The following is a 17,746-nucleotide window of genomic DNA, read 5'->3' on the forward strand; positions in this document are numbered from 1 at the left end:
GCCCGTAGTCGTCTGTATGAGTCGTTTATATCCTTCCTGATTTGTTTTGTGTTCTTTACTTGTTGTATTTGTATATTATAACTTAATACAGTATACTTGTATAATATAAATATGTATCACTCGTAACCAGTAAATTAGTAGTAAAAATCCCAGTATCTATAAGTATATATAAGTTAATATTCTATATACATGTGTGTGATTGATAAAATCCTATTTATTTATTTAAAAAGTATAATTATATTTTTCGCCAGTATTTTCTTATGAAAAACAGATGGAATCACTAGTATTTACGTATATAAACAAATAATCAAATGGGTCAAAGATTTTTGTTTTGTTTGATAATTAACTTTTCGAGTTCTTAGGTTTTCGCTATTGTTACAAATAGGAAATAAAACTATTTTTCCGGATTTAAATCGCGTACTTTTTTTTCTAATCCGGTAAAATAGTTTCATTTCCTATTATTAATTTTTCTTCAAATTGTATTTATTTTTATCGTATAACAAAGCCAACTAGAACGACGTGTTTTAACGTCTGTAAAGATTGATTGGTCTATACGTTATCTACGTTTCAGCTGATTATAGAAAACGAGATGTTAACAGATTTACGTCAGCAAATTGTTTGTTCAATATATGGTGAAGACAAAATAGTGGATACCGCTGCGCTTCAAGGTCAAGATTATTACTATATTTTGTGTCATTTTGTAAAGGATACAGTAAACGTAATCCGGGCCACTCTAAATAAATAAAGAAGGTTGTCTTCACGGTAATTGCTTTTTCCAATATTAAACGTCGAACGTCGTTTCGTCGATTTTCCATCCCTCAATACATAACATACGAAGTAATATGTTGATATAATTATATAAACAGAATGTACACAAACGATACAACCTGTTTGCCTGACGATCATACGTTTTAAATCAATTGTACTAAAAAAACGTAAATTGTTTGTTTTTTTATGATGCTAACAGACGAGACGAACAGTTGTGCATCTAGTGGTTAGCGACGCGCCTTTTTTACGGCGGGCAAATCCTATATATTTATACCTTCAAGCCCGGGGAGCCTGGAGGGTTATGTGGGACTAACAGTTCGAGGGCATACCCACTAAATCCCTCCCGACTTACTCTCTTGGTCAGGTGTTGTGGGTGTCGTGGGATCCCGAAGATTCACCACTATGACGCCTGCAGTCCATGACTGTTGCAGTTCCGGTTAGATCTTTAAATTACAAAGATCTGAGGGGTGCTTCCACTGCGCCCATCTCCCTGGGCATAAGTTGACAAGTTCCATATGCCTGTAATTTCACCGTACCCTTAACCTTCCGAACCGAAACGCAGTAATGTTTCTTAGAAAAGAATTTTCAACATTTTCTGTCCTGTAGATCTATAGTTTCTTCCGAGCAAAATCGAGACTGCATAAAGTGACAACTCAGTCAGTCCCTTTCCAATTTGTGTTCGAACAAATCGAAACGCTGGGATCGCACAAATGAAAGCAGCGGAACAAATTGATTTCTCACTCGAATGAGGTGTTGGGTTTGTTGCTATGTGTTTTTCTTGTGAATTGACAAGTTGACAGTTTTTGGGCAAGTTTAAAAGTTATTTGAGGTTTCTCTTTATTGTTATGAAGCTATTGATTAAAAAAAGAACACATTGCACCGTCATTTACGAGAAAAGAACCAATTAGAAATGTTGTCATTTCTAATTGAATGAGACTGGTTGTTAATAAATGACTTCGGAAAATTAAGCCGTTTGTAAGTCCTTCATTTTTTCATTAGTTTTTATATAAATTTGATTCATAAAACTATTAACTATTCACTTATTATTATTCTACGATATTTTAAAATATATTATCAAACATATTCTTTGAATGCTATAACTCGGGCCTTTTCAAGGCTAGAGTGAATAGGCATACAATGTCGACTTCATCGTCACATTCCATCAGGTGAGTTACAGGTGAAATGCGCGCTTATTTTATCATAACAAAAATATCATTAGAACTGAAAGAGCTGACAAGTTAAGATTTCAATCTATTACGTTTCAGTAATAAATTGAAACAAACCAAACACGTCACTTTGACCACAATCATACGACAAATTACATAATGCATTTTTATGTGAACATTATAATATAAATACCTTTATTCTGCCCTAAGTAATGCATTTGCATTTAAAAAAATTTACGATGTATTGGCACCTAAAGTTCTTTTTAACCCACTTCAAAAAAAGGAGGAGGTTCACAATTCAACTGTATTTTTTTAGTATGTACGTTACTAGATAACTCATTTTTTTTTTTTTTTTTGACGGCGGGGAAATCTTTATGGATACCCCTGAGCCCAGGGAGACTCAGGAGTTATGTGGGGACTCTCCCTCCAGACTGGAGGGACTACCCCACTAAAACCCCCCCCGGGTTTCCCTCTCGCCGGTTGAGTCGGCGCCGTGGGATCAGTGAACATTCACCACGACGCCGCCCGGTACTAGATAACTCCTGCATTTGTGAACCGATTTTGATGATTCTTTTTTTTACTTGTAGGAGGATTACCTCAGTATTGGTCCCGTTTTGATTTATAGACAATATTCCACCTCTAAAGGTAGCAAAGTAGTGGATGAATCCGGTTTCGCGCACTTTCCGCTAATCGATTTCAATAAAACTTAACAAACAGATGTAATTCCACGAACTTTTGAGGTCGGTTTTTTAGTATTCTTTACTGAGATTATTTTTTATTTTAATTATTATAAGATCAGTAAAGATCGAAACATTAAGAAAAATTCATTCCGGCTGGATTCAAACCAGCATCCTCAGACAATCCATGCCAGATGCTCTACCAATTAAGTCATGGTACGAACCAGCAGACTTTACGAATTTTTTTTTTCTATGAGTTTGTTGTTCTTTTTTAAAAAAATAATTAATAAAAAATATGAATTTAGACAAACAAACTAAAACAGTTAGATACCTTTACAGCTACCAACCCCGGCTTGTGATGTCGCTATTCATTGTATTTAAATTTTTATTGAATAGATATTAAATTATTTATTGTGAAATTACTCCACATGTTAGTTATAATTATTAATACAAAGATCGAACACTTAGACAACATTCCTTCGAGCGGGCCGGATTCGAACCGACGTCTTCTAGCAAACCATGCCAGACGCTATGCCAACTAAGCCACGGAACGATGTTTTTGGATGAATCACGTTGTTTTTGCTTAACAATAAAACTGAAACTAAATATGACATAAAAAACCGCTTATAGAGGCTTGTAGATCTCGTTTCGTTGATTCCAGATAATGTAATAACTCAATTTCACTAAAAATATCCATTTCATTAGTTATATTAATAAATCATTCTTTGTAATCAAAGAAGGCAGTATTGTTGTGATAATGGTCGTGTTACCTAAATAGTACGAACATCATCAACTTTTTGGTTTCAGTACAAGTATATGCCAATTACGGTCTAAAGTCCATAGTGTAAGGTTCTAGCGTACTTAATAAGTACTTTCCGATTGCAATAACATTTTCATTTGCACGAGCCTATTATATAATAGGTTCAAAACTTCACTCTTACCGATCAATACAGCCAACGATCGCCATTGATAAGAAATCCCAAATCACGCAAGAAATTTCTCTTCAAAATTTTTCGTAATAAATCAAAAATATTCCCGACGTAACTGCCACAAGCAAATACTTGGAAATTTCCGACGAATAATGTAAAAATAAGGGTCCCTTTGTCCCGTACGTGATCGTCTGGCAACCATCACGCACGTTTCCGTGGCCAACGAAGCGATGACAAATGCCTAATTGAATTTTCAGCCACGATATTGTGCCGTTGTCAAAAAGATTTAATATCGATCTTACAATCTATATAAGCGTTTTTCTTTAAACAAACAGTGTAAACTTAAATAAAACAAAGTAAACGCTCTATTGACAATTGCATCGATTTTATTAAAGTCGAGTTTTATTCCCTTTGAAACGAAAACTTATTTATGTTTGAATAAACTAGTAAGGCAACTGATTATACAGTGTGATTTAAAATCCGATTAACGCTATTTGTAATATTTTTTTACAATTCGCAACAAAAAAAAATGCCAGTTGTGCGTGTGGATCCAGACGGAATGGGAACGGGAATTGTAATAACTTTCTTAACAAAAGTTGTTCTATTTGACATAGACATAGAAATAGACGTACTTTGGTTAGCACGTTTTACACGACATAACACACACACAAGAACATATGCGAAAATACATAGGTACGTAACTAAACAAAAGAAAAGACACTAGAAACTTAAGAACATTTTTTTATAATCTTGTCACAAGGTCTTGTAAGGAACCAATTGATACCTTTTAGCGAAACTTGATTTAATAAGTTACACCCTGTCATTTCACTGTGTGCATACGTTATTTGTGGAGGGAAAATAAAAGCTGCCACTTAAATATGTATTGATTTAGTGTAATTATGTTTACGTGGCTCGACTTCTGACGTCATTCGGTTCTCGTATTGACAAAAAGTATTATTTCTTAATTATTTCCGGGTTATCGAAATGACATAACGTGACGGTGAAATGTAAATTTTATTTGACATTGTATTTTTTATTCGGCAGGCAATTTCTTATTTATAGCAATTCTAAGAATGAAATCAATATGCGATTCAGAAAAATATGGATTAAAGAAACAGCCTTTACAGCCTAAACGAACTTTACTAAAGACTAGACCTAGATTTAATGAGCCAAGGTGCTCAAAATGCTAACAGTATTCCCACCTGTTATGGCTATGGTAAAAAGTCGGGCAAGGTAGCTAGTAGGTAGTAGTGTTGCCCAACATCGGTATTGGTTTTGCAGTCTTGTCTTGTTCTTGCGTTTATGCAAAACCAAGGCTAAGACCAAGACCAATCATTGCATTAATTTTTTAACAAATTTTATACTTTTTTATACTTTTATATTTATATACCGAAAATCGAAAAAGTCTAGCGGGTCATATTTTATACCCAAATATACTGTAATTACTATTATTTAATCTAATGTGTGGTTTAGCCTATTAAACTTCAGTGATTCGCCCTTCGAGATTACACATATTTACTTGTAGTAGCACGCGTATGTGCTGCCATCGTACACAATTTTAGAGCAACAATTTCCTAAACGAAATTTTTATTTTCCTATTGTGGGTAATTCATACACGTTTTGTGTTGCGGCCATCGCGCACGTAATTTTCACAAGTCTGGTGATTTTATTATTCTCTAGTGTTAAAATCCAAATTTTATAATGTTTTTACTGCTATTCGTGATGGGAAAACGTAAATATCGTGACGAAGAAGATCATCTGGCTCGAAAAATTCGGAAATTGGAACGAAAATTGTCAAGAGCTCGCCGCAAACGTCATCGCAATTCAAGTTCCAGTTCTACCGTGGGATACTCGGATTACAGCGAATATTCAGCAGGGTATGATGACCCTCACTTCTCACCAGAATCTCAGCAGCTTGAAGGTAAATAGACACGCCTTTCAAATAAATTTCAAATATAGCAAATGCTATATTATGACTGCGCAGGGGTACGTGGCGCACCCGTAACTCGCATATTCGTCGAAATTGTTTTGGAACCCATTATTACGTTTTATAGTGCATTTGAGTTTAGTATGGAAGGCTAAACCAACTTCTAAATATACTTCAGTTCAATCTGTAAGACTGTTCTGTATAATAAGATATGCACAAACAATTCTGGAACATAGTCCGTGAGGCCATGTCGTGAATTATATTACTTACGTCTACAACCGATTCTGGAATATAATCCGTGAGATTATATCATGATTCATATGTGAATGTGTATATACCAAGCCGTATACGTTGTACTACTGGGCACGGTTCTCCGTAATAAGAACACTTACGTCAAACTTTGTACCGATGATACTAAATAAAGCTATATAAGTATTCTACATTTGAGTTTAGTCTGGAAGGCTAATACCTACTCATGAATATACTTCAGTTCAACCTGTAAGGCTGATCACTGTATATAGAGTTATGTAAATAATTCTGGAACATAATCCGCGAGGGTACGCGGTGAATAATAAAAAAAAAATACAACACAAATCAATGATTTATTTCAGGAGAACTTGTCATCATTCCCGACACGGAGGAGATAAATGTGGCGGCACACGCTACCACCCCCGCGGCGGGACCATCGGAAGGTCCCGTGGTGTCCTCAGTAGTGGTACCTATTACGCCCTCCAGGACGACGCATGTGCCCGCACCTGCGGCGCCTACCACTGCCACTGTCGCTACGGAACCCGGTGTATTAGAACCTGTTCAAGAGTTAAAACCACATGTATTATGTCTACTAGGCGATGAACCTGTTATAGAACAAGAGTTAGGCGCGGCTGTTCACAGGGATGTTGCGAGAAGGTGGTCTGACATTTTAGTCAATGGCATGAAGGAGGAGACCAAAAAACAAATAACGACAAGTTATACTATCCCAGAGAATTTAACACTGGCTCAAGCGCCTGCCCTCAATCCCGAAATTAAGGCAGCTATTAACGAAAGTTCATTGAAAAGAGACGTGATCCTTGCGGAAAAACAAAATATATTATCTATTGCCCTAACGTGTTTAGCCAACACGACATCAGCCATATTAGCAGACGATTCTCTAATAAACAATACTAAAAACAATATTGTAAAATCCCTCAGCGATACTGGCAGATTGTTATGCCACATACATTACTCAGAGACGCAAACAAGAAGAAGTTTCGCACTAGCCTGCCTCAATAAAGAGATCAAAGATAACATTAAAGATCTGAAACGTGATAAACTGCTTTTCGGGGGCGACCTTCAAGAAAATTTGAAGTCAATGAAAGCCATTACAATAGTAGGCACCGAAATGAAGCATCAGGTACCCAAAGTAAAATTGCCACCTAAAAACAAACAAGCAGATCCTACAAATTCGAGGGCTTTAAACTGGAGGGGCCCGCCGCCGCCACCGCCCCCGCGTCGCCGCACGCAAGCGCGGCAGAACTCGACGGCTGGTGGGCGCAGACAGCAGCAGCAGCCAGCAGCGCGCCGTGCGACCGACAAGCGCGTTCCTCGCCGCTACAATCGGAGCTCGCGCCATTAACTCGCGCTGGCGACGACAATTCCAACACACAGCCTACACTACTACTGGTAGAATACAATATTTTTTTCTTTAATACTTTCGACTTTCTTTAATACTTTAACTTCTTTCTTTAATATTTTCGATTCTAATTGGTTGCGCATCACAAATGATCCAATTATTCTGTCATGGGTTTCTGGACTGCGGATACCAGTCTCAAATAATATTTGTCGATCTTTTCACCCCAGGAATAAGCCTGAATGCGAGTCACATAGATCGGACATGTCCAAAGAGATCGATAAGCTTGTATGTATGGGCGCAGTATGTGAGTGTGAACCTTGTGAAGACCACTACTGGTCAAATATTTTCCTTATAAGGAAAAGTAACGGTAAAAACAGATTTGTATTAAATTTAAAATCTTTAAACAGGTTCATTCTCACACCACACTTCAAGCTTGAGGATTATTGAACAGCTATGAGGCTTTTGTATAGGAATGCCTATATGTGTACAATTGATCTTAAAGACGCATATTTTTCTATTAGTATTCATAAACATTACAGAAAATTCTTAAGATTTAATTGGTTAGGAAAGTTGTATGAATTCCAAGTTTTACCATTCGGTATTAATATTGCCCCATATGTATTTACAAAACTCATGCGACCAATCATGCAATTCCTGCGTAACCAAGGCTTATTGTCTGTAATTTACCTAGATGACTTATTGTTATTCGGTGATTCATATGCGAGTTGTAAGCGCAACTTTGACGTAACAAAAAGTTTACTAGAATCGCTAGGATTCACAGTAAACTATGAAAAAAGCGTGAGGATATCCAGCCGCACTGCCACCTTTTTAGGCTTTGTATTTAACTCTATACAGTACACTATTGCCATACCTAAAGAGAAAAAGCAAAAAATTAAGAAAGATCTGCTATATTTTTCAAAATTAAAGAGTTGCAAACTTCGAAATTTTGCTCATTTGATAGGGTTGCTTGTTCCTGTTTGCCCGGCAGTGCAGTACGGCTGGCTGTATACCAAACGGCTAGAAAGAGTTAAGTTCCTGTACTTACGAAAGAACAATGATTATGATCAAGTTATGTACTTACCCGACTCTATGACCGTAGAATTTGATTGGTGGCTTCGCAGTATAGATAAAAACGGCAGTCCCATCAGGACCGGAGAGTACCAACTGGAAATATATTCAGACGCTTCTCGCTCTGGTTGGGGCGTCAGTTGTTCAGGGCAAACAGCGAGTGTCTTGTGATCTAGCCGAGAGCTCGCCGAGCACATTAATTATCTCGAACTAACTGCCGCGTTTTTTGGTTTGAGGATATTCGCAAAAGACCTCCAAAATTGTGAAATACTGCTCCGCATTGATAATTCTACTGCGATTTGTTATATAAACAGGATGGCGGGTGTTCAATTCCCACACCTCGATGATCTGAGTCGCAGTGTCTGGCAGTGGTGCGAAAAGAGGGGCTTATTCATCTTTGCATCCTATATTAGTTCAGTGGACAATTATATTGCAGACGCGGAGTCACGCCGAGTACATGCGGATGTCAAATGGGAACTCTCGGACACCGCTTATCAGTTAATATGTAAAACATTTCAACGACCTGTCATAGACTTATTTGCGAGTCGTCTAAATAGAAAATGCTCGAAGTTCGTATCATGGCATAGAGACCCTGAGGCATTTAGAGCTTTTACACTAAGCTGGACACCCTATTTCTTTTATGCATTTCCTCCCTTTTGTCTAATATTGAAAGTATTACAAAAGATTAATACAGACAATGCGAAAGGCATTGTTGTGGTGCCACAGTGGCCTACACAACCATGGTACCCCCTATACAGAAATATGTTAGTCTCTAATACAATTGAATTGAAGCCTAATAAAATGTTGCTCTCTTCACCTTACAGTACAGAACACAAGTTGCACCGGAGCCTTACCCTGGTTGCCGGAGTATTGTCAGGACGGAGTATTTAAGAAAAAACATTACCACAGACGCAGCTGACGTCATGTTAGCATCTCTTTCAGGTAGCACACTGAAACAGTACGACTCCTGTCTAAAACAGTGGTATTTGTTTAGTCAAAAAGAAAAAATTAACATGTATAGTGCTCCGGTAGCAACTATTCTAAAATTTCTAGTTGATCTTTTTAATAAAGGTTGTAAATACGGGTCTATTAACAGTGCTAAAGCATCACTGTCCCTCGTTCTAGGTTCCGATACTGTTAATGATCCTCAAATCAGACGCTTCATGAAGGGTCTGTATAAATTACGAACCCCGTTACCTAGATATAACAGGACCTGGGATCCCTCAATTGCACTGCAGTATCTTAGTAATTGGTATCCCAAGGAAGATCTTTCTTTCGAGAAGTTATCTAAAAAAATAGTTACGCTTCTAGCTTTGGTAACCGCACATCGTGTCCAGACCTTATCATTGATTAGAGTTTCAAATATTAGTAAAATTTTAAATAAAAGATTTACAATCAACATTACTGATAGAATTAAGACTTCTGCTGTGAATAATTCACAACCTACATTGGTTCTTCCTTATTTCGATAAACAACCGGCAATTTGTTCCGCTCGTACATTAGAGCGCTACCTGATTGTATCATCAGAAAAAAGACAATACAACTGTGATTACTTAATAATTAGTTTTAAACAACCATATAAGAAAGTGTGTTCCCAATCTATTATCAGATGGATCAAGGCTACTCTGACAGAGAGCGGAATAGATACAGCTACATTCGGAGCCCACAGCACTAGACATGCAGCTACTTCTGCTGCAAATCGGATCGGAGTGAGCGTTGAACTCATTAGAAAAACTGCCGGCTGGACAGACAGTTCTCAAACTTTTGCCAAATTCTACAATCGAACATTAGTTGTCGATAACTCTGAAGTGTTTGCTTGCTCTCTCTGCAGATTAGCCTCGACAGACAATGATTGACTAGTTACTCGATTTTAAGTAATTATGTAATAAAAAATATTAAAAAATTAACGATATATTATAAAAGAAATATATAACGTTATAATAATCATTACTTGCTGGTTTTTTCATCTACGTTCCTCTTGTATTGCTATTTCGTGAAGCTTTAAACACCAACAAGTAAATATGTGTAATCTCGAAGGGCGAATCACTGAAGTTTAATAGAAAGTCAAACAAACTTACCTGTAAGTGATGTTCGACGATTATTAAACGAAGTGATTCGCCCGAGAGATTATACTCCCTCCCGGACCCAGATCAAATGCATTTTTAGATCTTACCCATCTACGAAATAGCAGTCGATGGGCCGAGGGTCAAACGTGTATGAATTACCCACAATAGGAAAAAAAAATTTCGTTTAGGAAATTGTTGCTCTAAAATTGTGTACGATGGCAGCACATACGCGTGCTACTACAAGTAAATATGTGTAATCTTTCGGGCGAATCACTTCGTTTAATAATCGTCGAACATCACTTACAGGTAACTTTGTTTGACTTTCTATTATATGCCTAAAATTATTACCAATGAATATGACCGCAAAAATAGAGTAAAGTTAGTTTTTCGTCATTTGGTTCGCTATATCTACGTGACGATATATTCTGTTGCGTTGTTCTATCTAAATCAGAACCAACCCACATTGTCAGTTTTTATAAGAAGAATAGATTATGATTGTTTCATTAATAGAAATAGATAATTGCAAGACTTTGTGAAACTTGCAGCAAAACCGAGACCAAAAACAAGACTGAATGTGTAACACCAGGATCAAGACCAAATCAGGTGGGATCTGATTTTGCATTGGGCAACACTAGTTTCCAGCCTTTGGGTTCCCGATAACTGAGTTCAAAGATGATGGGCAACATTAGAGTCCCGAAACAACTATTAATTTTCCGAAGTACTTAATTTCAGAAACGTTCACAAAGTACGCCCTAATTTTTAAAATAGTATTAAAAATTCAAGTCAGAGATTCTTTAAAGCCCAAAGAAAATGTTATTTTAACATATTTTCCGCATTATTATTATGTTGTAATAAACTTAATAAGTGTCGTAATATACGAGTATGTAGTAAGTTCATTATTTATAATGAAGTCTAAAAATAGCAAGTAATCTCAAGGAATAGCCCCCGTTGTCTTTTGAAGAGTCGTCCACAATTTCGTGCAAGCACGCTTTTTTCAAGACAGAGACTCTTGATCCGGTCCTCCAGTTAATTGAAAGAGATCGAACGTCGAGCAGTTTCGAGTGTGAGAACAAACTAACAGGGTACCATTTAATGCCACTTAGTTTAGTGGTGGACGCGTGGGTGTTTTTAAGTAGACCATTCGATTACTTTGATCGTCGATCGTGTAACCTTTTTTGCTTTGATGAATTTGTAGGTTTGATAAGAAATCTTTTGATCTGGATCTCACAGTCCAATTTATAACATTGGAATGCTGTATTTAGAACTTATATTGACATCTTTAGCACGCGCAGAAAGAATTTCATTACTAAAAACAGACATTGCTAATGAAATTCCTTTAGAACGGTAAAAACTATTTCATGATGGTAAAATAATATTTAGAACGATATTAAGTTACCGAGAAAACAAAACTAAAATAAAACGAAATTAACGAAAAATTCTAAGCGCGTGGAACATTTCTCCAAATTTTAAGTTTGCGTCCTTTTACGTAACTTTTTCTTTTTCTTTTCTTATAAATTCTTAGAAAGGAAAAAGATTTACGATATTTTTTTTATTTATTATTTAATCACACTGTAACTTAAGTTTGCAGATTTGTTTGGATATCTTATAGTATTCTATAGGTTTATAGATTTATTTATTGTATTTAAAATTTTTACTGAATTGATATTCAATTATTTTTTGTGAAATTACTCCACTAGTTTGTTATAATTATTAATACAAAGATCGAACATTCAGAAAAAAAAAAATTCTTTCGATCCGGCCGGATTCGAACCGACGTCTTCTAGCTTACCGTGGCAGATATACGCTATACCAACTAAGCCAACTGCCAATACCAACTGGTATAGCGTCTGGCACGGTAAGCTAGAAGACGTCGGTTCGAATCCGGCCGGATCGAAGGAAACTTATTGTATTTTGTTACTGCGCTACTTTATCTTAGTTTATATTATTTTGACATTATTTGTTGTTGACGAACACGCAAACTTAACAGTAGTGAGTAAAACATTATAATAGCGTATTACTAATTTTTCTAGTCTCACGATTTTACCACCTACATTTGATAAAGCGACATCAACATCAGCTTGTGGTGACTATAAAGGTTGAGAAGGTTCATAAATCTCTCACAAGATGTCGCTTACGCTTGTGGAGAGCTGAAAAACTCAGTACGAAGACTATATAACAAACACAAATAAGAATTTCGTCATTCTACTAACTCGTCCTGTAGCTCAGTTGGCAGAGTGATGTTACGGTACAGTCTGGACGCAGGTTCAAGTCTTGTCCGTTCGAAAGAGTTTTTTTTTATGTTTGATCTTTGAATCAGTAATAATGATTAAGATAGTGTTCAATGGCTTGTCGCATATTTAAATCGATTTTCGCTTATGCGCAAAAATTTGATTGTTTGTAGATTTTTCCAATTTTAACAGGAACTATTTGAGAAATATACACTCCCGCATATGTAATTCGAGCCGCTGTATTTTTATTCACAAAGGGCCAATATACAAAGAGATTGTTACCCGCAAAGAACCACTTAAAAAAATTGAATAGATAAAACCCTGTTTCATTTTAATGCGGTTCTTATGCCACTTTCCAGACAAAAGGGATCAATATATCATTTTGTTAATTTGAGGAGCACGGTGGCCCCTATCTCCCGTTAGGACCAATTGGGGAAATGAACTTTTCTAAACTGAATCTAGTCTGAGTATGCGGGTAGTGCCTCCGGAGTTAATTGCGTAGCTTTGGGACTCATTGTACAGGGATTTCCCATTTTGAAACCAAGTAATTATTATGGTTATCTGGCATGTTATTATTTTTATTATAATAAAAGTATTTTATATATGTGATGTTTCCAATCCCTATGTGACGATGGTGTTTAATAATTCTGGGTAATGTTTTATTTGTAAATATTTTTTTATTTTTAAATAAAAGGTGTGATAACTGTATGTAGGTACTAAGCTCATTCATTATTCGAAGTTAGTTACTTATACAAATGTTGAAAAATTTTATATGTACCATCGCCAATTTTTTTTTAACATAAATGATAGATACACGCTTGGCTACAGTCTCATTTGATGTTAAACGATAACGTGACTGACAATGGTACGCTTTTTTTATGATACCAAGTGACGGGACGAACAAGTCGTGGGCCTGATGGTACGCGACACACCTGTCCTTAACAGTTGCAGTGCCACTCAGAGCTGGGCACCGCCATTGTACCCGTCACCCTGAGACATGACTTGTCTATAATTCATAGAGAGGCGATACAGGTTACCCTGTTTCCATGTTTACCAAGAGTTGAAGGGTGAACATTCTTCCACGTGTAGATTTCGTCAAGAGTTTACTTTAACTGTTAACGAGAAGTATTGCTACGAAATATTCACAAATATACGTAACTTAACAACTAAAGTCACAGGCACATGCTGCCTCAAGGTTTCGAACCGCTGACCTCAGGTGAAAAGCAACCGTTTCGTTGAAATATTTCGTGTACGTTATTTGGAAATTTGAAATAACCAAAATAAAAATCAATAATTTACCATGCATGTATTATGGACAACGGCACATCAGACTACACATTTTTGTTCGAAAATCGCCTCCAGTGCAAGGGAATAAGATACGTCAATGTGTAGCTTGACGTGCTGGCGTGTACATATAAGTGGTAGATTTATGGTTGCCTCAGATTGTCGCTGTCGGGCTGCGCGATGCAACGTGACGCGGCGATGTATTAAAACGAGCAATGCAACGTATACTCTATTCTCTACAAGATAAGGCAACATTTCATTAAACAAAAAATGAAAACGAAGCTGCAATAAGCGGCGGGGGGCTGCGGCTGGCACTTTACAAAATGCAATATACTGTGGAACATATTCTCTACTAAATAAAGTATACGTTTCTTCTAACAAAAGAGTAAAGATGCACTGCGTCGCGCTGCCCCGCGCTGCTCAGCGCATCATCGTGCGGTGCCGCGCGGCTCGACGCAGCTTGGCGCCGCCAGCTAGTCCCGCCTCGGGCAATACAAATTGTAACTTATTTTTTCAGCAATAAAATATATTTCTGTGTAAGGTAGACTATGTAGTAGATGCAGTACAATATAGAATTTCATTTCTACTGTATAAAGGCGGTATTTCTTTGAATCCAAAGTAAATGTCGCGCTGCGTCGCGCTGCTTCGCGCAGCCCGGCGGCGCGGCGGCGATATAAAGCAATCTTTATAGGTCAATATCGAATTGCATTGCTACTACGTTGATAGTACGTTTATGTGTATACATACATAGCTGTACATAACGTTGAAAGCCCAAGAGGCGTATATAGTCAGTTTGTCTTCAGGAAGTTGTTATAAACTGAATTCCCGTTTGGTGAAGGCGTCGTTGTTTGACCCGTTCTTCCTGACTCGTAAAGTTTACGACCAGCTCTTGATACATTGGACGAAGTAATGGTTTGAAATGCTCCCTCTGTTGTGTTTGGTGAACTGTTACTTGTCAATGGTAATGTTTGTCCAAGAAAATGCAACGTCGTGACCAGAAGCAAATGTTAATTTAGACGATATTTTATTGATTCAAGCGACTAGTTGATTTACTGAACGGCAAGGGAAGTCTCACACTACGCGATTACATTATTGTTTTACTGGAGATTATTCTTATGTTCTATAAAGAGATTATATATAAAGGTCATGATTCTCCAAACAGTGGCAAAGTCATACCGAAAATATTGTATAACATTATGAATATTTCATTTTATAAGGTCCTCTATGTAAATTATCCAGTAAAACAGTAAATTATTCATTTATAAACGTCTAAAATGTAAACAAACCTTTTTTTATTATTATTCTATGTACCCATGTGTTTGAAGATCGAGTATGTTTTATGTTTCAAGTGTAGTGCGTTCAGATATAAAATATTAATATAAAATGGTGTAATTTTAAGCCCTATCTGATGAAAATATGCAAATATGTATAATTTTTTCATGTTATGGATAATTGCGGACTGTCAGCCATATTTGTTTGCATTTTTTGCCATATCTAAAAATAATACTTTTGTATATATCCGAAGCTCTTTTTCTTATGAAATGTGAAAATTTTGAGTTTTGATTTATTTTATGATTTATTTGCGATTTTGTTTTGTTATTCATTTATATTTAACGTTTGAATGTTTTGATTATGTTTTTTCTTCTGTTTTGTGTCTTTTTTGTGGTCCCATTTGTGGTAAACAAAATATATTTTCTTTCTTTCTTTTGGAAACGGTTTCGAAGATCAGCTTAGTTTAGGGGAAAATTGCAACAAGTCATCGAGCTGTTTAAGTCACACCTTCACGCGCCATTAGGAGCAGATTGCGTGAGCGGAATCCGGGTTATTTGCTTTATGTGCCCAGGAAAAACCGATCTGTTCTTATGTCAGCTCTGAACATCAAAGTAGTTTTTAAATAGATTGACTTGGTATAATTTATGCCTCGAATATTTTCTTGGAGGTATCGTCAAAGATATATTAAAGCTACAAGAATAATACATTCATTAACAATATATTTAGGACCATATTATATTGTTATTGAAGTTTTGTTACCAAATGTAAAAATTTTGAAGGATGGCAAAGAATATTCTTTGCCATCTTTTGTTGTGTATATAACATCTAAGATAATAAATACTAAGTGGTTTGTAAATTAATGTACTCATTAATTTACAAACAACTTTTATAAATTGTTAAGTAATTATAAATTTTTTTGTAATTACGATAAAAAAATTTGCTTTAACAAGTAACACGCACGCCTTTTTTTTCTTTGTAACCCCTATAATGTATTATTGGTAGACTATATTTATAGTCTAACTGCAAGGCGTGATGCGCATTGCGTGGTTAGCAAATAAGTTTACATTTTATTTTATTTTGTTGCTTATATTCTGGAGACCGAACAATCCCGTATCTTTCTACTTGAGTTTTGATTATAGTGACCCTCTCTGTCAACCTCTTGGTTATTCGGAAAAGGCACTATAACGTGAAACCTCTTAAGTTCAGGCCCTGACCCCAGGTCAACACTTGGAAAGGATTGGCACAGACCATTGTCACGGACTTCATCTGGTTCTCAAGAAGCTAGTTCCTCGGGTAAACGGCCCTGGGTGCATGTACAGTATCCTCCCTATTTTCCAGATAAGTTCCTCATTTCTCGTTGAGCTCAACTAAATAACGGTTACCACCGCTAAGCCCGTGGACAGGGTTGTCCCGAGACAGAACAATAATCTTACTATAACTTCTACAGTTAAGATTGTAGTGAAATGCCAGAGTATTTACAATATGTATTTAATAATAATACGTGGAGCGCACTATAAGTTTCCGGAATGAATGAGAAAAAATTACTTTAAATGGTCAGAAATGAATTTATTGTTTCTCAAAATATTCTCCGTTGGCGTTAATGCACTTTTTCATACGAATGAACCAATTTTGAAAACATTTATGCCACTTCCCCGTGACAATCTCTGAAACATATTTTTCATACTCTTCGACAGCCTCTAATGATGAAAATCGTTGACCGCGTAACTGGTTCTTAATTTTTGGAAAAATATTAAAAGTCACAAGGTGCCAGGTCGGGACTGTACGTGGGATGGCTCATAAGGTCAAAGTTGTTCACCTTCGAAAATTCATTTATCTGTCTGGCCGCGTGAGAACTGGCATTATCGTGGTGCAAGATGATACGGCGTTTACGGTTATTTTTACGGAACAAATGGTACCAATCACTATTCACGGTACAACGATTCTCTAAAACAACAGTACCCACGTGTCCAGTTTTATTAAAAAAGAAGCAATCATCCGCTTAGAGGCACTTTGCACGCGCGCCACTTTCGTTGGTTTTCGGCTCATCTCGAATGACCCATTCGCTCGATTGCTGCTTTGTTTTGGGTTCGTAACTATAAATCCTTGTTTAGTTACCTGTTACAATGTCCCACACTGAATTTGACGCCCCTTCTTTGAATCTGGCAAGCATTGCATTGCACCGAGTGACGCGATCCGTTTTTTGAGCCCCAGTCGAATTGTGTGGGATCCACCGAGAGCACAGCTTTTTCACACCTAAATGTTTGTGTGGTATTGATTGTATTTGACTCATGCCTATGCCTGAAGATGCCCAAATCTCATGGTATGTCACACGCCTGTCTGTTTTGATCATACGGCGCACAGCATCGATGTTTTTGTTGTTCACAGCAGTGGACGGGCGACCATCACGAAATTCGTCACTGACATTCACACGACCGTGCTTGAATTCTGCAAACCAGCTACGAATGGTCGTCTTGCATGGTGCTTCTTCGCCAAAAGCAGTTTGAAGCCGGGCGAAGCTCCGCTGAGCTGTTAAATTACACTTAAAATCGTAGAAAATCATGCTACGAAAATTTTCTTGCGTTAAAGCCATGGTGATGTAGACAACCAACTTCTAAAATGACGCCACAATGTAAAAACAAGTGACAGTCAGATAAAACAAACTGTATTCTACAGCCAAAGAGTTAAAGTGCTTTTTCAAATAGTGTAAATAAAAGTACATTAAATTAATTATTCAAAAATAACATTCTGAAAC

The sequence above is a fragment of the Hyposmocoma kahamanoa genome, unplaced genomic scaffold, assembly GCF_003589595.1.
Source record: "Hyposmocoma kahamanoa isolate Upper Pololo Valley unplaced genomic scaffold, ASM358959v1 88, whole genome shotgun sequence".
In the NCBI taxonomy this organism is placed as follows: Eukaryota; Metazoa; Arthropoda; class Insecta; order Lepidoptera; family Cosmopterigidae; genus Hyposmocoma; species Hyposmocoma kahamanoa.